We start from the raw sequence: 22962 nt of genomic DNA, 5'->3' as shown, positions 1-22962 counted from the left end.
GCAGCTGGATTCCCAGGTGCTCCTCTGAAATGGATCGCTCAAGGACTTACTGATGGAATCATTGGCTTTGTGCACCAGCTCTGGGGCAGCAGCTGGAGAGGTGGCAGGGACATATGGTGGGGGGCAGGGAGGGAATGAAGTTATCTTGCTCCAGGATGGAGGCTGGAGGGGCAGCTTTCTCCCTGACAGAGAGGCTGGTGGAAGCTATTGTTTCTTTGTTGAACCCTTCCCCTTCCCAGCCTTCAGATACAGGCAGCCATCTGAGTCTCCATCAAGCTGGCTAACACTGTTCATTCACGATGCACTGGCGATTCAAGACCCTGCCCCGCCCAACTTTTAGGCACACCCAAGCCACTTCCGGTGGCATTTTCATACAAACTGCCTGCCTCAGCTCATGCTACAGACTTTCCTGGGATCTTTGAAAGGTTCATGAAACCCAGACAAGCAGCATCTGGCATGAGCATGTCTTGTACCTATGTCTGAGCAGCTCTAAACCTCACACTAGCAGCCATAGCCTTGGTTTGTGGCTCGGCCACTCAAGGCACTTCCAAGCATGGCATGGGAAGCAGCCATCTGTGGATTGCTTTGTGGCTCCTGTCAGTGATTCAGGTGGGGCATGGGCTTCAGCTGAACTCAAGTGGGTCCCCTCCCAGGTGGCCCAGGGGCTGGTATCCCCTGTGGCCAACTTTGAAACAAGTTAGAGCAACACCCAACCACCTACAAGGATGACACACTTAAGGGGAAGATTGGGCAGGCACCAGAGTCCTGCTGAGGCAGATCCAGCTCTGTATGGGCAGCTCCTGCACCAAAACTCCTCCACTATAGTCAAGGCAAGTCCTTACAACCAGTGAACGCAAGGGTCAGTCTCTCACGTTGATGTGCAATTATCAACCAAGGCTCATGGCACACACAACCCACACAAGGGACACCTCTGGAGAGCACAGTTCAGGTGACAATGAAGACTGTGCCACAAGCCCCACAGCACAGCTACTATATAAGGCCACTCTACTAAGACAGGAGTCATAGCAGCCCTACCTAATACATATGAACAAACATATGGAAACAGCCAAAATGGGGAGACAAAGACACATATCCTAAATAAAAGAACAGAACAAAGCTCCAGAAAAAGAAATAAACAAAATTGAGACAAGTGATCTACCAGATGCAGAGTTTCAAACACTGGTTATAAGGATGCTGAATGATCTCAGTGAGAACTTCAACAAAGAGATAGGAAACATACAAATGGAGATTGAAAACATAAAACATAAAAAAGAGCCAGTCAGAAATAAGGAATGCAATAATGGGAATCAATAGTAGACTAGATGAAGCAGAGGATAGAATCAATGATTAAGAAGATAAGGTAGCAGAAAACACCCAATCACAAGAGTGAAAACAGAACCCAAAAATAAAAAAAATGAGGACAATTTAAGGGGCCTGTGGGACAACATGAAGCATGCCAACATTTGCATCATAGGGGTACCAGGAAGAGGAAAGAGAGAACAAGGAATTGAAAATCTATTTGAAGAAATGAGAGAAAATTTTCCTAACTTGACAAAGGAAAGCCCAGAAAGCAGTGAGTCTCAAACAAGGTGAACCCAAACAGACCCACACCAAGACACATCATACTTAAAATGCAAAAGTTTAAAGACAAAGAAAGAACCTTAAAAGCAGCAAAAGAAAAGCAGTTACCTATAAGGGAGCTCCCATAAGACTATTAGAAGATTTCTCAAAAGAAACTTTCCAGGCCAGAAGGGATTGGCACAAAATATTCAACGTGATGAAAAGTAAGGACCTACAAACAAGATTACCCAGCAAGGCTGTTATTTAGAATCAAAGGACAGAGAAAGAGCTTCACAGACAAGGTAAAGTTACAGGATTTCATCACCACCAAGTAAGTATTATAAGGAATTTTAGAGAGATTTCAAGATGGAAAAAAAAAAAAAACAAAAATGAATAAAATGGTAATAACTACATACTATCAACAATTACTTTCAATGTAAATTGATTAAATGCCCGAATTAAAAGATAGGGGAGCTGAATAGATAAGAAAACAAGACCCTTACATATGTTGCCTACAAGAGACTCACTTGAGATTGAAAGACACACACAGACTGACAGGAGGAGGAAAAATATATTTTAGGAAAATGAAAACAAACAAAACTGGGGTAGCAATACTTAATCCAGATAAAATTGACTTTAAAATAATGACCACAAAAAGAAACTATGAAGGACTCAGTAATCCCAGTAGAAGGTATTTATCCAAAGAAACCCAAAATGCTACATCAATGGGATGTGTGCATCCATATGTTCATTGCAGCATTATTTACAATAGCCAAGATATGAAGGCAACCCAGGTGTCCCTGAATGGATGAATGGATAAAGAAGATGTGGTACATATACGCAATGGAATATTACTAGCCGTATAAAAAGAATGAAGTCTTGTTACCTGTGACAACATGGATGGATCTAGAAAGTACTGTACCAAGTATAGTAAGTCAGACAGTGAAATACAAACATCATATGATTTCACTTATAAGTGGAATCTAAAGAACAAAATAAACAAACAAAACAAAAAGAAACTCACAGATATAGAGAATATTTTGATGGTTGCCAGATGGGAGGGGGCTTGTGGATGTGTGAGCAAAGGGAAGGGATTAAGAAGAGCAAATTGGTTGTTGCAAAGTAGTCATACGGATGCAGGGTACAGCATAAGGTATATAGTCAATAATATTGTAATAACTATGCATGATATCAGATGGGTACTAGATCTACTGGGGTGATAGATGGGAGGGTGTTTGGGGGTAGGGTAAAAAATGTGAAGGGATTAACCAATACAAATTGGTAGTTACAAAATATTCATGGGGATGTAAAGTGTAGGGAATACAATCAATAATATGGCAATAGCTATGTATAGTGCCAGGTGGGTACTAGACTAGTCGGGGGGATCACTTTGACAATTATATAAATGTTTAACCCCTATGATATACACCCTGAACTATTATAAAATAACATTGAATGTCAATTCTAATTGAAAAATTGAAAAAGGGGGGTAAAGATAAAGAGGATTAAGAGGATTAAAGTTCCAGGTATAAAACAAGTAAGTCTTGGGCATGTAATATACAGCATAGGAAATATAGTCAATGATACTGTGATAGTGTGGTACAGTGTCAGATTGTTTCTGGACTTATCATGGTTATCACTTCTTTAGCATAGGGAATATAATCAATAAAATGGTAATAACTCTGCAGAGTGCCATGTGGGTACTGTTGAGAAACTACGATGTACACCTAAAACTAACATAATATTGTATGTTAGCTGTATCTCAATAAAAATCTTCAAAAAAAAAGATGATGTGGAGCTATAGAAATAATTAAAACATCCTCCCTAGCCTTAGGTATTTCATAATCTAGTAAACAACTGACTTTTAAACTAATAACAAGAATATTCATTAGTTCTTTAAAGTAATAAATATTGGGTTGTAAATATATGCTACAAACCATGCAGGATGTTACAGAGGCAATGATGAGTAGGTGTGGTGAGCAGAATAATGATTTTTTAAAGATGACTGTCACAATTCACAAAAGCTGTGCATATATTACGTTACGTAGCAAAAAGGACATTGATGGGTTTAAATTAAGGATATTGAGTGAGGCAGATTATCCTGGATTGTCCAGGTGGGCTGCATGTAATACCCTGAGAGTCCTCAAAGTAAAAGAAGGAGGTCAGGGTCAGAGAGAGATTTGAAGATTGTATGTTGCCGACTTTGAAGATGGAAGAAGGGGCATGAGCCAAGGAATGTAAGCAGCCTCTAAAAGCTGGAAGGAGCAAGCAAATGGATTCTCTCAGGAAGCTTCCAGAATGAATAAAGCCCTACTCATACCTTGATTGTAGCCCAGTGGCATCAATTTCAGACTTCTAGAGCTATAATAAATCTGTGTGCTTTTAAGCCACCCCATATATTTGTGATAGTTTATTACAGCAATAGTAGAAAACAAATACAGCAGTGATTACAGGCAAGTAAATAAACATGAAAAAAAGGTATGTAAATATACTATATAGTGCAGCAAACTAAAATACTGAGAATTTATAATAAGCAATGACATATTTTAAGTCACAGTAGTCTTCAGAGAATGGGTGATGTGTTAATTGGGTCGTGAAGAATGTCTATGAGTTTACAGATTAAATAGAAAAGTCATCTCGGGCAAAAGGAAGAAGAGCATCTGAAAATTGACAATGGCGAAAGAGAATACCACAGCTTTAAAAGACGAGAGAAAATTTCCTGTATAATAAGGGAGGGAATGGTAAGTAAAGAGAAGAAACATCACTCAGCTCCGGGAGGCACAGTCCTCTGGAGCCCATGTGAATGTCTGTGCACTGTACAACTTACAGACTATGATGCCCATGTGGCCCACTAATGAGGCACTGAGAATGCCCTGGTAAATAAGCTGATGAAGCTTTGTGCCAGGCTGAGAAGGGCACTGAATGCCATTATAAATAATGTGGATCTATCTCAAACTCACTAGGGTACTACCAGTAAAAATGTTTAGGAAAGAATTGTCCTTAATAGATCTAAATGCAGAAAGATAACACAGATGGATGGATTACACACGGGATATACTGGAAGTTTCTAAGAGGAAACACCCAAGCTATAATTTTATATGATAGACACATCCAAACCAACCTAAATAAATAAATATAAGGGGCATATGAAAAGTACCACCGAGAATTTTCAAGCTCCCAAAACCATGTTTTTGAAGCTATACTTGGTAAAATAAACCTCTTCTTCCACCATTATGTAAAATATGAAAGTAGTAAATGGGATAGCTTTTTATCTCTTAAAATGCTTCTTTGTGTGTGATTTCTTTTGCTTCAGATGTGTTTTGATTCACATGGGAAGATAAAATTATCAAAATGAAACCAAAAACTGTTTTCCTGTGATTTTTATCGACATTTTGTACTCAGAATATAGGCCATATCAAAATGTCAAATCCTTCACTGATTCTTTATTCTATCCTTTAATTTACATTTCTAATCTTTGACCTGCATTGAAATAACTGCTAGTCGCTTACTGGGAGGTAGCACAGTTTATGGTTTTAGCACCAGCTGATGTCACAGAGATTCAAAGGCTTGTTTTGGCCCAACTCACTTAACTATCTTGTTCTCTTGATCTTAAAAATAAGAACACAAGTACTAACCTTTGTAACCTTACCGATATAGTCAGCACTCTGACAATGTAGTGATAGAAAGAGGAATATTCCAACATAATTAGATTTAATGCCATTGTTAAACTCTGTAACCATGAGAATTATAAAGACGTATGTATTTTTAACTGGATGGCTAAAGAACAAGGGAGAAAAACTTGGTGGTCAATGTAGATTATCATTTGATTTTGGAATCCATGTAATGGCGGTTTTCTTCAGCATAGAAACAAAAGTGAAGATGATCCCAAAGTATATTAAAATTACCATAAACTGCAAGGGTCTGAAAGTATCTTTTCTATTCTATTTCATATTCTTCTGATCCTTACTAGAATATTCAATTTATTACATAGCTCTTCAAAGATGAGAATATTGACATGTTAAAACTAATAAAATGAACAAATGATGGAAAATAGGCTAAGTGATGAAAACATCAAAAAAGGAGCACTGATCTAGTATTTCCCAAAGCATTTTTCATGGAGTGGTCATAGATGTAACATAAAAATTGAAGCTCAAGTTCAAATAAGATAGAGAAGTACTGAGCAAAATGAAGTGAAACATGTTTCTTTATTCTAAATTTTCAGAGACACTAAATGTTATTTAATTTGCATCCAACAAAACAGTATATTTTGTGGCAGTGATTAAATTCATTTGACTACAGAACCTTGTTTTTCTTTTTTTTTTTTTTTTTCATATCCAGCATTTATAAAACCATTGTACTATGGAATAGTATGCTTTGAGAGAACAGCATGGCAATATTTCAAAAAACATTTATCAAGAATGATGAGGTCAGTTATTAGTGGGTTACTGCTTCTGTCTTTAAGCATTCAAAAAAGAGTAAAAGAAAGTCAATTAGGCAAGACAGTTTTAAGTTAAATAAAAATTTTTTCTCATGGGGAGCTGAACTGGTCAAATATGAGTGCTTCGAAAAAGGTACGATTCAGTGCATTAAGTGTAAGAAAGAATGGAATCTGATGTGCAAATTATCGCTTTCTGTTTATGCAATGATAATAGTAACTATCAATATTTGAAAATCTGCAGAAACTGATAGATTGAAAATCTAATAAATTCCCACCGGAACAGAAAGACATTTACAATATGACATGAATTATTAAATATAAAAATACTCTGTTTTCAAGAGGCTTGCGGGTAAGGATAATAATGTAACAGTCTCAAAAATGAAAAAAAAATGTTTCTCTAAAAGCGATTATTAGATAGATATGTTATTGAAGGTGATGAAATTTGAACAGAAATTTTTTTGAAAATTTAGAAATACAGAAATTTTTTTGAAAATTTAGAAATACAGAAATACTGAAAAAACCAAAAGGCAAATGTAAGATGCCAAAGTTGGTATGATCAAAATGGTGACAAATGTAAGAGGTCAAAGTAGACTGACGATGTTTTCAGCAAATTTCTTTCCTTGGGTAAATTTAGAGAGAGCAAAATGGGCAGATTATGATGCCTTTGAATGGGAAGATAAAGATGCTAGAGTCTTATTTTCTACAGAACTATTTTAGGAGTCAGTGAATGTAGTGCTCCAATTTAAAGATGAAGAAATAAATGCCATTTTTGATAGACATCAGAACTCAAGAATTCAGCTATCTGTGATAACTTCATGTTTGAGTTTTAGAAGACTTTTGGGAAAGTCTTCCCTATTTAGGAGACTGCTTAAAAGAAAGTACAATAGAATAAGGGGTAGGCTAAATATATATATTTTTAGAAAATTAAACTATTAAACTTTAGTCTGCTTATGTTTGTAAGCATGCATATATATATATATATATTTTTTTTTACAAGAATAGTTCCACAAGTTCTAATGAGAAAATAAGGGAGAAAAGACATGATGTGAAAAATCTCAAAGAAAACATGTCTTTCAGCAAAGGAAAAAAAGTGAGAATTATTTGTTATAAAAAAAAAAAGTCAGAAACAAAAACACTGTGGCTGTAGTTTCAAGATCATTTAATTTTTTTTTAAAATTTAGAATGCTAAAGCATCTGTTGAAATAGCTGAGGGAATTATATAACTATATACTTTTGTTTAATGAATGATAAGAGTATTTTATATATATATATATATATATATATATACACACACACACATATATACATATATATACACATATATACATATATATATATATATATATATATATATATATATATATAATATATATTTGCAATAAGCATCCTATTAATAAGCCAACATTTACTTACTAAAGATGCAGGTCACACATCAATTACATCAAGGAAGTTTTTGGTCTCAGTTCTCCTTTGCCCACGTTCCTCCTCACCCTAAGGCAGAGTAAACCACTCACTCACCTCTAGGATTTCTATAATTTTGGCATTGAAATCATATGGCTTTCAATTCATTCATTCAGAAAATGAGCATTTTGAGTGAGGGCCACCATGTCCCATGCACGCTGTCAAGCAGAGGGATGCAAAGCTAAGAAAATCATAGATGTTTATGCTCAAGAAGCTCCAAATATGATCTCAGACACATTCTTGACCTGGGACCATTATTTTCCTTGATTGTAAAATGGGGAAAATAATATGCCATAGAACTATAATGATTACATAAATTAGTATAAATGGCACTTAGCCTAGCCCGTAGGAAGAGCTCAACAAATTTTTTTGTTTCCATTTTGGAAACATTGTATTCCATATACCAAAAGCCTTACTACTTGTATATTTCCCTAGATCTGTTTCCAAAGATTTTTCTTCATTTTCATTTTGTTTTAATTGGTTTTGTTCTCCACCGGATTACAATTCATTCATATCTTTTCTTTTAATGACCTAACTCAATGATTTGCTAAGAGTTGAAACTCAATACTTGTGTCTGAAAGAAAAAGGAAGGAAAAAGGAGGTAAGGAAAGGATTTAAAGAGGGAAAGATATATGAAGTATGACCATTGTAGAAGAGAGACTAAAGTAAGTACTTTAGCGAGGTAAAATGTTTTCCAGAGAACAAACATCAATAAACAAAATGCAAAGCCATCGAATAGGAGAAAGTAGGAATAAATGTCCAACTACTTCACTATTTTTGCTCTTTCAGGGTTGCTGCTAAGGTAGTGATTTCTGTTCTTGTTCTCGCCTTTTTCCAATTAAAAGGCCATGTAAATGCTTTCAGTCTTAGATTATCTATTTTTCTTCCACTCATGTTTGCCAACTGGCTCCAAAATCCTCTTTGCTCTGCTGTATGCAGAGGCCAAATGATCCAATGTAAAACCTGAGAAATGAGTGGCTGAAGATTTTTCTAACAAGCTTTGGAAAAGAAAACACAAAAATGAGATAAGGATGAAAATAAAAGAAGTTAAAAGAGAACAGCCAATAGGAAAACTGGAAGCTATCTTTAGGAAATATAGTAAGAATGATCAAGCAACTTCTGTTCTTTTGATAAGTTTTAAGCTTTTATAAGTGACACCAACAGGGAAGAACCTGTATTATGCTAGACACTTGAGTAGGAGTTTTCCTTGTAGTACATTGTTCATTTATTTCTCATGACAAATCCTTGAGGAACACTTGGCAATCCTCATTTTTATAAAAAAGAAACAACTTTAGGGAAGTCACGTAACTAAGGCTCAAAGATCAAGGAATTATTAATATAAAACTCATCTATATTATTTTTAATTCTCATTCTTGATTAGCTATTGATTGCTACCTATTTTTTTTTTTTTTGTCCTTTGAATCTCTTCTGAAGTTCCTGGTTAGCAATGAAGATTATCCAACTCTGGTATATGAAAAGAATTAATATTTAAATCAGATCATGTCATTGTTCTACTATAAAAATGTCCCATATCTTTAGACAAAAATCTAAGCTCATTTGCATTTAAGAAGTTTGCCATGATTAGCTCTTGCTTCCTATTTAGCTTTATTCTCTGATCACTTTGCAGATTTTACTTTGCATTTTAGAGATGCTGAAATGTTACTGAAATCCTAAAGCATACTTTTTATATATGAGTTTCCTTCAGCATGGAATGCCTTTACTTAGCAAACTCATACTCATCTTTTAGAGTTTAAAAATCCTACATTCAATGTGATACCCTTCTTAACTTTACCAGGCAGACAAAAGCACAATTTCCTCATGCTGTTCTGTCAATACCTCCATTAAAGCAATTGGATTATCAACTGACAGTGACCTTAGTTCATAAAAAGAGCTCGATTTAGTTGAGTCCTGACAAGGCACTTTTCTTACTTTGAATCAGTTAATCTTCACAGTCATCTTGCACAAACGGAGGCATTACTTTCACAAGATTAGTTAATGAGTGGTAAATTTAGAGTAAAAGCCCACGAGGGTAAAAAAATGAAAGATAAAAAAACTCATTTTTTTTCCTATGACACTCAAAATCTTTGGTGTTTGTTTCTCACTATAAGAAAGACATTTGGATGCCAGAATTGTCATTATTTTTAATATCCTCATGACTCAACAGATATGTAGCATATATATACAAATTCATAAAGACAATGAAATAAAAAGTAATGATGGGGGACTTTCACTTCAACATGCAAATTGCTCAGAAGTCTTCACTGTTATCTTAAAAAGAAAAAAAAAAAAAAAACAACTAGAAAACTGAAAACAATACTTTTGGTGAACCTATCAGAGAATTGAAGTTGCAGGGCAAATTGCTACCTCTAAATCTGGAGAGGTCACATGTGCAGAGGATCACAATCGAGATCTGTTTACCTGGAGCAGAAGCCTCCAAAGCAATAAGCGGGTATCAACACTTGAATGGTAACTTTGACAAGTTCCTGAGGCTGAATATGAACTAGCATTAGAGTGAGAAACTCCTGGGGACTGCAGTCTTCCAGGGACTCCAGATATTTGTGGGCATTAGCATCAGGATCCCCAATAGGTTTAAATCTTAAAGAAGCAGAAAAGATTCCCTCATGATGCTAGAAAGTGGAGTAGAAAAGTAATCATTGTGAAATATGCCCCAAGCTTTCTCCATAGCAAAGGTCAACTACAGGGGAAAAGATTGACATTTTCTTCTCCCGCTGGAGGAAGTTCCTTCTTCCCACATCAGTCCTCTCTAGGCTTTTACCTCAGAGTGGGGAGGAAAACATAGTTATTAAGGGTCAGGTATTCAATGAAATATATCAGGAATGCTACAGCTACAAAAGAGAATTGAGAGAATGAGAGGAAAATGCTATAGCACTGGGGAAACACTTGTGAAGATCCCAGACCAAGACACAGACTCTCTGTAAGAGATTTAATAATCTTAAGATTATAGAGAGCTCCCCCTCATCTACACCTTATTGCCACACCAACAAGTTTTCTATATAATAACTATGAATAACATCCAGAAGAGTTATTTTATAAATGTCAACAAATTAAGGCAACGAACACAGAATAGCAATGCAATATTGAAGGAGAACAACAAAGTTGGAGGACTGACACTACTCAACTTCAAGACTTACTACATATCTAGAGTAATCAAGATAGCATGGTATTGGTGGGAGAAAAAATAGATCAATGGAACTGAACAGGGAGCCCAGAAATAAACCCCTATAGTCAACTGATACTTGACAAAGGAGTACGATCAATACAATGAAGTAAATGAGCTCTTTCCAACAAATGGTACTGAAACAACTGGATATCCACATTAAAAAATAAATTTAGATGCAGACCTTACACCCTTCACAAAAAAGTTAATCAAAATGGATCATAATGTAACATGCAAAATCATAAGATTTCTAGAAGATAACATAGGCAAAACCAGGATGACTTGGGTAAGATGATGACTTCTGGATACAGAACTAAAGACATGACCCATGAGAGAAATAACTGATGAGCTGGACTTCATTAAAATTAAAAACTTGTACTTCACAGAGATAATATCAAAAAGAATAAACAAGCCACAGATTACAGAAAATATTTACAAAAGACACATCTAAGAAAGAACTATTATCCATAATATGCAAAGAATATTGAAAAATTAATAAGAAAGCAATCTGATTAAAATATAGGTCAACGGCCTTAACAAACACCTTACCAAAGATATACAGACACCATATAAGCATGTGAAAATATGCTCCATATATCATTTAAAAATGTACATTAAAGCAACAATGAGATACTACGATTCACCTAATAGAATGGCCAAAATCCAGAACACAGACAACACCAAATGTTGTCAAGGATGTGTAGAAACAGAAACTCTCATTTATTGTGGGTGGGACCACGGAATGGGACAGTCACTTTGTGTGACAGTTTGGAGATTCCTTATAAAACTCAACATACGATTGCCATATGATCCAGCAACTGCAATCCTTAGTATTTACCCAAAGGAGATTAAACTTATGGCCAAATAAAAAGCTCCACATGGATGTTTATAGCAGCTTTATTCATAATTGCTCAAACCTGGAATTAACCAAGATGTCCCGCAGTAAGTGAATAATAAATATCTGCGACAATATATTATTCCAAATCAGGGATCACTGCACATGGAAATATTCTAGAGAATGTAGAGACTTCATAAACATTTTTATTTTCATGTCTGACGCACTATTTGACAACACTTGAAGTATACAAAATCTGTGACCTAAAAGGAGCCACTTGACAAAATATCACCAGAAAGAAGTGAGCAAGTTGTAATTGTAAAGAAATAGACTCTGAGGTCCCTTCAAAGAAGAGAAATAATAAAATTATAACCATAGACCACTGTGTTAAAGTTATACTAACTTACCTTTGCCCTCATCCCCTAATTTAAGGTTACTTACAAAAATAAATAAAAGATGAAATTTAAAATATATTATTTTAAAAAGCAAATTATTGGGGGATTGAAAAACAAAACAAAACAAGAAAAGTAAAATGAAATCAAGATACACTTATTGATACAATCTGCATATTCTGGGGTCAGAGGTATTCAGTAGTTTGCTTGCAAATGTTTAGTGAAACTAAATCTCCAAATCAAGAGTGTCTGTGTGTGTACATATTTGTGTGTGTATATATATTTGTGTGTATATATACAGACAGTGCCAAAAAATGCATCGACATTTTAAGAAAGGAAAAAACTATATTAAAACTGTAATAATATATATAGATAACAAAAGATGAATACAGGTCATAGAGTATACATTTTTTTGGCGTGTGTGTGTGTGTGTGTATACAAATATATGTATACACACATATATAAATGTTTATCATACATTTCTTATAAAGTATAATAAAATATACAAGATACTTTACTGTAAATCCCTTACACACATTTTATCCTCACACAATGCTTTCATTGATTTTTACCAAAATCATATATCTCTAGCCCTTGTGTGTTTAAAATTCGAGCATGATCTGACAAATCCATTTGCATCACAATCTGTTCTTTTCTTCTAATAAGTGCATTTTGATCTGCTGTTAAACTTTTCTGATCATATGAATTATACTCCTTAAACTAGAAACTCTCAGTTTTATCTTTTAATCCTTATTTATAGGGGTGACATTGGTTAAACTAAAATAGGTTTCAAGTGTACATTCTTATAATACATCATCTATGTATTGCATTGTGTGTTCACCACCTAACTCTAATTTTATATAATTTTAAAATGGCTATGTTTAAGAACCAGTTAGCAAAATTCTTGAAAATTAATAATTGCTTCTTGTCAGCCAATATAAGCCAGCTCCAGCCACCAGATTAGTTTGAAATCAGTGACAAATTTTTTTAGGAGTCAACTCAAGCAGATAAGCACCACTAGCTAATGATTCACAATGACTAACCAAAGATCATTTGAAATAGTATTTGAAAGTGCTAGTGCATGCCTACTCCACAGAAAGTGATATTTAATGCTTATTAACTAGCATTTGGGTACAAAGAATAAAATAAACTCATTATTTTTCAAATATGTAATTCATTTAATAGAACATTAAAAGCCTATCTCAGAAGAGTCATCAACGATTAAAAGTAAGCCAGATGAAAAGTGAGGGTTATCAGCTAATTATTCTCTATTTCTCTTTTTGATCATTTCCTGGAATGGGATAGTTTCTTTTGTCTGCTTTTCCATTCCTTCCTTTTTATCCTCTAGATTAATTTTGTTCACTCATTATTTGGAACATGGTAGAAAATGGGAACTAACCTAAAATCTATGTAACTTAAAATGGAAGTGTCTACTATAGCTTGAGTAGTTCAACATTCTGTTAAAGAAAACTTGTAGTTATACCAAAATGGAAATGAGTTAAATCAACATTAGGATTAGGCTAGTGTTTTAAATTTGCTGAAATCTGGTTCTAATGTGCCTCTATCCATGACTATCTAGTGGAAATTTCAAAATTATGCTTTATCATGATGGGGCCTATTGTTGCCTCGAGAGTTATGGTATGATTTACCCCAAAGTTAATGGTAATTTGAGAGATGGGAGTATAAGGCTGTGTCTCATTTTCTGTGTCTCAGTCTGCATCACTTAACTGTTATATAACAAGCTACCCCCAAACTTAGTACTTAAAGGAACAACCAATTATTTGTCTCACACTACAATAGACCTGAATTTATAGGCTAGGAACACTTGAGTGGTTCATCTAGTATCAGCTGGGTTTCCTCATGCTGTGGATTGGGCAGAAACTGTCCTTATCTTGTTTCGCCATTCTGACATTTTGGGGTCTCAGTTGGGACACCCAGCCTGACTTGATCCATGTTGTTAATTATGCAGGCTAGCACAGGCGTTTTCACAGTTTATGTAGGGTTTCGAAAGAGGTGTGCAAAAAGAAGATATCAAAAAATGATTTTATTAATTAGCCTTTGATAAATATATTAAACTTGGGTGCATTTTTAATGGTTGGATGTCACTAGGTCATAAGTAAATACATACAAACACCTCTGACTCCTGAGCCATGTATTTGGTGGGTCATATCTGAATTCATAACAAGTTATTAAAAACAATAGAGTGAATGAATATAAAAGGCAAATTTTCAAAGAAGTTCTGTACATCTCTTATTAAAGGTATTCATAAAAAATAAAATTAAAAAGTTTTGATTATGGATCATTTTCTATATGTATGTCAATTATATATAGTTTTCTATACTTTACTGATTATATAAAAATATATTATATTATCTCTTAAATTCCATTAATTCTAGCAACTATTTTTTATATTCTATGTTAACAGCTATTGAATCTACCTATTTGGTTTCTGTATTTCCATATTTTTATATCTCTATTTAATTCTCTTGTTTGGTTAATACTACTGCATCTACTTTAAGGAGTAATATTTAATAGTGGAGACCCATATATTTGCCTGATTTTAATGGGAATTTTTCTGGTGTTTCACCAGAAATTCTTCATTCAACAGTATTTATTGAATGCCTACTATTTACCAGGTACTGTCTTTCTAGATATACATAAATTATTTTTATCATAATAAAAAAGGACTTTTCTCTAATTTTTTTAAAGTTTAAAAGTTTTAGACTGGATATGCCTAAAAATTTAGCTAATACATTTTTTGCACCTTTTGAAATCTTTTCTCTCTCTTTTGGTCCATAAATATAATGATTACATTTAAGTTTTAAATAGATTTCATCATTAAATTTTATTTTTTGAATATATAAAGCATGCTTGTAGTTAAAAAGCTTTTTAAATGTACAGCTTTTACAAAAGATGTGCAATTAGTAGTAAGTCAATTCAAGGTAAGATATTTCCCTTTCTCTGTCCTCAGCCAAACTTTTTTCCACCAAAGGACATTTACTGTAGACACTTTAAGAAATATAATTTATAAGCCTATATACATAAGGATGTGTATGTGAACACACACACACTCACTCTTCAGGGTAACATTATACGCAATAATCTGTATCTTGCTGTTTCCGTATCGGTCATCCTTCCATATTACAGACAAAGCAGACAGGTCCCTTTTATATACTGATTAGTTTTTCCGCATATGCATATACCAAAATGTATTTAATCAATGTTGCATATACCAAAATGTATTTAAACAGTTTTACATTGACGTACATCTACGGAGTTCCTATGTTTAGCTATTATGAAACAAAACAGGGAAATATGGAATCCCATCATTGACTTACAGTTCAGGTGCTACTCTCACATGGAACCTAAATTGTAATCTTAACCACCATCATATGGTTTGGGAAAAGTATCAAAGAAAAGGAGAAATATAATTAAATACACTAAACCACACCCATACTCGCTTCTCCAGCTCATAATGGAGCTACAATGGATGATTATAGAGCCCATTGTCCCTGCCCTTTGTCATTACCTAAGGGATTTTCTTAAATGAAGTGAACCAAACCTTTATCCCTATAGGAACCAAGCACTTAGTGATCCTGTCTTTCCTGGGTTGCTAGAGTTTCCCAGTGACTAGTGTTCCTGAAAAAGGGAGTACAAGGAAGAAACACCTGGCTCCCAGACATAAGCCTTTATCTCCCCTACTGAAACAACTACCCCATGTCCTGGTGACACTCAAGATCCAGTGCCCTGGCCAGCACAGTAATCCACTCCACTGCTTGAGTGCAGTTAAACAACAAAATAGGAAGGCCTTGTGTCAGAATCTGGATCTGCTCTGCTACAGAATGGCCTTTTGCTCTAATATACACCAAACAGGCAGCTGTATAGGTAACCTGGTATGTGCCAAAGCAGTACATATATATTTACATTTAAATGGCTTTGTTTCTCTGCAACTGTACAATCATTTAATGGGCCTGATCCTTAACCACGTCTGATTTTAGATACATGAGATAAATAATCCTTTTAATGTTTACACCAAGATGTTGGGCATTCAGATTGTTCTCGACCTCAGATTTTGTTCGTCAAGAATGAAAGTCAAGTTTTATCAAATGTGTGCCTTGAACATATTTACTGATATATTTTCTAGTTTATTCAGTAGAAAGTTCTATATATTTTCTTGATTTTTTTTACTTAGAAATATATGTACAGTAAGTCAATTAAATATATACAATATATGTTATATACAGATATATTTGGATCTTTGACTTTTATAATAAAAACTAGTGTTTGTTTACTTATTAGTTTATTTCATGAGTTTTAATTTATTATGAATATATACTTTTAACGCATCTTTGGTCCATACATTTACACTTTTTTGGAAATTACTTAGGTTATTTTAAAAGATTATCATTATATTTTATAGAAGTTTCAGTAGGAATAAACTCTTATCACCATCACTAAGATCAGTCAATATTTTCACCTGTAATCTAAAGTATAAGCTTAGCCACCACTATACTCTTTAGAAAAGGAACCAAAGAAAAGCTTCTAATTTAGACATTTTATAAATTTGTGTGTTAGATCTGTGATCCTATATAATATTTATAAATACAAATATGGAAGTTATTTATATGGTAATACATTATATATACATATTTTTATATACTAGCATATGTGTATATGTCTAACTGATCTTATGTTGTCACGTAGTCTCCTAAAATGATTATCATAGTTTTATTTTACTGTAATATATTTTTTTGAGGACTGGTTAATGGCTTTATTCTATAATTCTTATTTTTACACATTTTTAAGGTTTTGTATTTTTTCATGTACATTCAAATTATATGATAAAAAATCTAGTTTTAATGAGATTTGATGTATATTAGTATCCATTACTAGACATTCATTTTATTTTTATACATCTGTTTCTGTCTTAAATTCAACTTCTAAAATATAGTTTTTAAGCAAATTTTGTGTTGTGTGACACCATTTTTCACTGTCCATCCTCACTTCCTATGCTACAACTCACATCCTCAAGAGATACTTAAGACCCATATTGCTTTTGCTTTTCTTTAGTGCATTTCTTTGGAATATGTATCAAGGATGATATAGGTTATGAGGACAAGCAACGTTCAGATTCTTCTCTTCAAATACATCTCTCTCAAGAGTGTGAATTTCAAGAATGCAAGAATCTCATCTGCTTTATCCATTACTTTAGATCTAATCTCTAGCTCTGTGCCCAACATAATAGATGCTTAATAAGTATAAGTTAAATGAATGAAGTGAAGCCAAAATTATGTTTGAAAGTTAGATGACTCTCAGCCCTTAATCCTTCCGTGGGTCATTGTGAGGTTAAGGATGTTGTCCACCTCCTTAGTTTAGCATATAAAGTGTTAATACTTCCTACTCATTTTAGGATAATGCCCAAATCATTATATGGACTCTAAGGCCTTTACATAGTCTGGCCTTTACTGCCACTTCATGTCATATCTGTACTTTCTTTCCCACCCTCTAGGCATTAATTACCTACCCATCTCCAGTTCCTTAAATGTTCCATTCTTCCAAACACAGAACTTTGCAAATACTTTTTCTACATGCAAGTGTCCTACCTCCATTCCTTTTACGCTCATAATTTCTCTTAATCTTTTCTACATTGGCTGAAATTGAACTTCCTCAGGAACTTTGTCGCTGATCATTCATGTTAGGTTTTGTTTCCCTGTTATACTATTAGGCTATCACACTTATTATTTGCAAGTATATACTTGAATTGGTATTTGAGTAATGTCTACAACATAAACCTCATGAGAGCAGAGTCTGTGTCCAACTACTTACTCATGTTCTATCCCAGGAATAGAATATAGTACCTAATTGATGGTAAATAAGTATTTGTTGAATAAAGAGGTGAATTAAGTCGGTGCTTGCTTAATTATCTAATGTCATCTGTAGTTTTCCCCACATATATCTTTTCTTTAAAAATCATGACAAATTTCGTTCACCAAACAGGTCATTTTCTTTTACATCTGTGCTTAGAATGGTATTGACCATTATAAAATATAATGGACTACATGTCATCTCAACCCCACATACCTCATATTTCCTCTTTATCTTTGCTGCCTCAGGTTCTAGAATACTTTTATATAATTTAGACATGGAACACCTAGTTTTTAGACTAAAATGACAGAATTTACTTAAGGCAGAATTGCCATCCTTCAAAAAATGTGAATCTTTAAGGATTAGCTCTTCGGATTTTCCTTACACTTTTACAAAAGTAGATTCTCTGTTCAAGATGGAATTCATAATTATCCTGTGAATTTGAAGGTTTTGTCAGTCAATCAAGGTTATAACTCTGTTTTTGCACCTTAGGTCTATTATCTTCACATTCATCATAGTGATTCATGTAAACATGTTATTTTTCTTTCTCTGATAATCTCCCATTACACACACAACAAATTCCAAACATCTTAGTACAGCATTCTGGTACAACATTACATAGCCTTTGAAAAATAGTCACATCTTATTTCATGCTATTTATCATTTACATTTATCAAAAGTATTTTTATAGGAAGTATTTATTGAGAACCTGCTATGTTCCAGAAACTGACTGTTCTAACATTATAGATGGTACAGTAAATAAGACAAGAAAGCTTTATGCTCATGCAACTTCCATACTGGTTGGCAGGGTGAGAGGGGAAAAAATGAGGGAAATGTGTTAGAAGATAGTAATTTGGAAAGAAAATAAAGGGAGGAGAGATAAGGAGTACCAGAAAGGGAGGTGCCATTTTATTGTAGTCAGGAAAGGCCGCTGAGACATTGCAACAATGACCTGGATAAAGTGAGAACCCCCATTCTTCATCTGACTAACTTAAAGTAATCTTTTAAGACTCAACTCTTTTATATTCTGCTCGAGTAAGACATAAATGACTGACACCTTATTCGCCACATGACAATTTGGGGTTTGATGGCTCATCTATGTGTTCTCATAGCATTCTGTGTTTATCATTCTCATAGCACTCACTTGGTAAATTAAAAGTATTTCTGTATATGTCTGTCACCTTTCATCTACTAAAATGTCAATATCTCAAAAAAAGAGACCACAAAAATTGTAACTTTTAATATTGCTCCTAACAAACGTGCTCAGTAAATATTTGTTGAATCGATTCAATCTAGTTGAACTCAGATCTTTCATAAGCTATTCAATAATTATATTATAGTCAAATCATTCTTTTTCTTGGCCTTTGTTTCTTCTTTGTAAAACAAAAGACACTAGAAGTCTTAATGGAAGTTTAGGAGGAAAGAGTGGTAAAGTTCTGCCATTAAAATAAAGTACTATTATCTAGGATGGCCTCAAATTGCCTTAATAAAAAGTAAAACCTCTCAGAGGAAATCACTAGTTTCTTCATATTGTCATTTCTTTTACATAGGGTATGAAATTGGTTGTATTTCCAGATCAGTGAGCACAGCAGTTGTACAAAATGAGTCATAGTTTGAATTTTATCCACCAAACTTAAAGATGCTGATGTTTTATTTATCAAAACTTCATACCCTTGGAGTCCTGCTTCCAGTATGGCTGAGTAATTGCTACCAGACCTGTCCCTCTACCGGATAATAACTATAAAACTTGGGAGCAGGGTGGACAACAATATAAATGCTGTGAAGTGTGAACAAATGCAAACAGATCAACAAAGGAGCTGACGCATAGAAAAAGGGAACAAGAAAGGTTAAGTATCAATTCCTATGTCTTTTATCCTCAGGGTAACCTACAGTAGATGCTACTCTGGCAATGAAACTCCAATGGCAAAAGTTCAGGGCAACAAATGCCACTAACAAGAGAGGAGAACCCAAGAAAATATCCAAAAAAGTTACCACCAAATTCTATGTATGAACTTTCTGATTCTCCAACTGACACCTACACCAGTCATAGGAACAATCTTCAGCTAAAGGTAAAATTACCCAAAAGGATAAATATAAATAAGGCTACCCCTAGATATGTCACAATTAAGCTACTATGAAAAAAGGAAGAAAGAAAAAAGAAATAAAAAGGAAAAACTTTGAAAGAAGCTGTAGAAAAATGACATTTCTATATAGGGGAACACTTTTTCAGTGAATGAATATATTTGGTTTTCTCTATTCCCTTTATTCCCTCTCTATCTCCCTTTATTTTCTTTCCAAATTACTATATTCACTGACTCTATTAAAAATGTAAAGTTCAAGGAAAGAATGAACGATCTAATCAGAAACAGCCTCAGAGATACAGAGAGAAAACTGAGGGTTGCTAGATAAGAGGGGAAGTGGAGATGAGGGAGAAGATGAGGGGATTGGAAACCACAATTGGTAACCACAAGATGGCCACAGGGATATGAAAGTCAGCTTGGGGAATATAATCAATAATGTCATAAAAGTTTTGTAGGGTATCTGATGGACATTTGTCTTATTAGAGAGACCACTTCAGGGATCGTGTAGATGACTGATCACTGCACTGTACACCTGAAGGTGAACAATAATGAATGTCAACTATAATTATATATATGTATATATATATATATATATATATGTGTGTGTGTGTGTGTGTGTATATATATATATATATATATATATATATATAGTCACAAGAAGTGGAGTACAGCATTAGTAATAGAGATAGTGGAAATGTAATGGCTGTGTGCAATGTCAGAGGGGTAGTATTTTGGGGGAGAGGGATTATCACTTTGTGAGGGATATAAATAATAAATATCTATTACATTGTTTTGTACATGTGAAACTAATATAAAAATAAAAAAACAATAAATGTAAAGTGCAGAAGGCATTGGGAAATCATTAAAGTGATGGGAGGGATTAATTATGAAACCATAATTTCATAAAAGCAAATATATTCATTGACACTGAAAATGGAAAAGATTAATTTTCATATAAAAGGTAATGGAGAGTTCATTTCTATGGGACCAGCACCTATGAGGAACTACCTTCAGAATTTCCTGGACTGAAAACGAGAAGCATCAAAATTGGTAAATATTTAGGTAAACATATTTTCTTCTTTATTTCTTTAAAATACATAGGATTGTTTAATTCAAAAAGGATATTCTACTTTCTTCTTTATATGTCACTATAAGAGAACTCGAGCATAAAGAACAGTAGGTAGAATTCTATGTTTGCAAAGTTGATACATATTTAATTAAGTAATGCAATACTGTGTTTCCCCAAAAATAAGACCTAGCCAGATCATCAGCTCTAAAGCAATCTTATTTTAATATAAGACCTGGTCTATAATATAATGTAATGTAATATAATATAATTAATATAATATAATATAATATAATATAATATAATATAATATAATATAATATAATATAATACCTGGTCTTATGTAAGACTGGGTCTTATATTAATTTTTCCTCCAAAAGACGCATTAGAGCTGATGGTCCAGCTAGGTCTTATTTTTAGGGAAACACGGTAGTAACTACACACAAACTTTGAAAAATTAAGGGTGAAAGAGTTGTCACTTGATTTGGCAGACATTAAGAGGATAATACAATAACACTGTGGATAATTTTATGCCAATGACTTTGACAAAGATAAAATGCCTAGGTAATATCAGCATTATGGTGTCATGGATGCCTTTCCTGTGTCACCTCCCAACAACAAAAATTTGGCATTCATCCGCAGACAAAGTGCCTTTGAGAGAACTGTGGGATTCTGCACTATACACCAAGGGATCTGGCAGAAATTTTGGCTACCCCTACATTGCGTAATTAGCAGACAGTCCTTGGTCCTGGCTGTGGACCCTGTAGTGGTTTATGAACCAGCTACAGCCTCCTGACCATGGCGAAGGAGTCCTTGTAAAACACTGACTAAAAGAACAACTCACAGATGAAAGAGACTTTGTGGAAGTCCATGTTTCCAGAGGAAAAGTTCCAACACACAATTCAAGCAAAAAATAATAATAGTGCATAGTTAGAGTTTGGATGCATTGGAGGTAATAAGAGGAATAGTTTGATGTAACATGCATTATGCCTCCTCTAATATAGGACAGCTTAGAGTCAAGGTACAGCTCACAGTTTCTCCTACACAGAAAATAAGAAGATGTGAGTAAGTACCTGGTTTCTCCATCCACACAGGACACTGTTAAAGGGGATTATTTCTCTCACCTTGTTCAGAGTACTCCATTATGACCTACATGACCGGACGGCAGTTGTATTCATAGAATGTCTGAAAAGGCATCAGAATCCCTACCAGGGTTATGAAAACCAGGTCTGTTTCTCCCAAAGGCAATCAGTAAAGACTGATATTTTAATTCAGAAGGTGATTGATATTTCCAATACAAAGACAGCAATGCAAGACTTCATTTTAAAAGTCACTTAAAAAATCAAATAAATATGACACTAAAGAATTTAAATCTAACAGTAACCAATCCCAAAGACTTGCAGATCTGCAATTTACCTGACAAATAATTCAAAACAGCTATTTAAAGGAAAATCAATGAACTGTGAGAAAACACAAAGGTAATTCAATACAATCAGGAAGATGATACACGATCAAAATGAAAAGTTTAACAAAAATATAAAATTCACATAAAAAGAACCAAATGGATATTCTGGAGCCGAAGAAACAATAAATAAAAACTGCACTAGAGAGCATCAACAAAAGATTTGATCAAGCAGAAGACAGAATATGTGAGATTGAAAACAGAAACTTTGAAAGTATCTAATCAGAAAAGAATAAAGAAAAAAGAATGGAAAAAAAAGTGAAGAAACCCCACATGACCTACCAGATACCATCAAAAGAACAAATTTTGTGAATTATTGATGTTCTGGAAGAAAAGGACAAAGGCACAGAAAACTCATTTAAGTAAATAATGACTAAGAACTTCCCAAATCTGGGGAAAGATTTAAATATCCAATTTCATGAAGTCTTTAAGTCACCAAACAAAATCAATTTAAAAAGATTTTAAGCTACAGCGTAAAATGTCAGAAATTAAAGACAAAGAGAAATCTTAAGAGCAATAAGTGACAAAGTCTTGTAACCTGCAAGAGAACCCCTATAATACTATCTATGGATTTCCCTGAGGAAACCGTACAGGCCAGGAAAGACTGGGACAACATATTCAAAG

This window comes from Rhinolophus sinicus, linkage group LG06, assembly GCF_036562045.2.
Source record: "Rhinolophus sinicus isolate RSC01 linkage group LG06, ASM3656204v1, whole genome shotgun sequence".
Classification (NCBI taxonomy): domain Eukaryota; kingdom Metazoa; phylum Chordata; class Mammalia; order Chiroptera; family Rhinolophidae; genus Rhinolophus; species Rhinolophus sinicus.
This window is presented reverse-complemented; position numbering follows the sequence as displayed.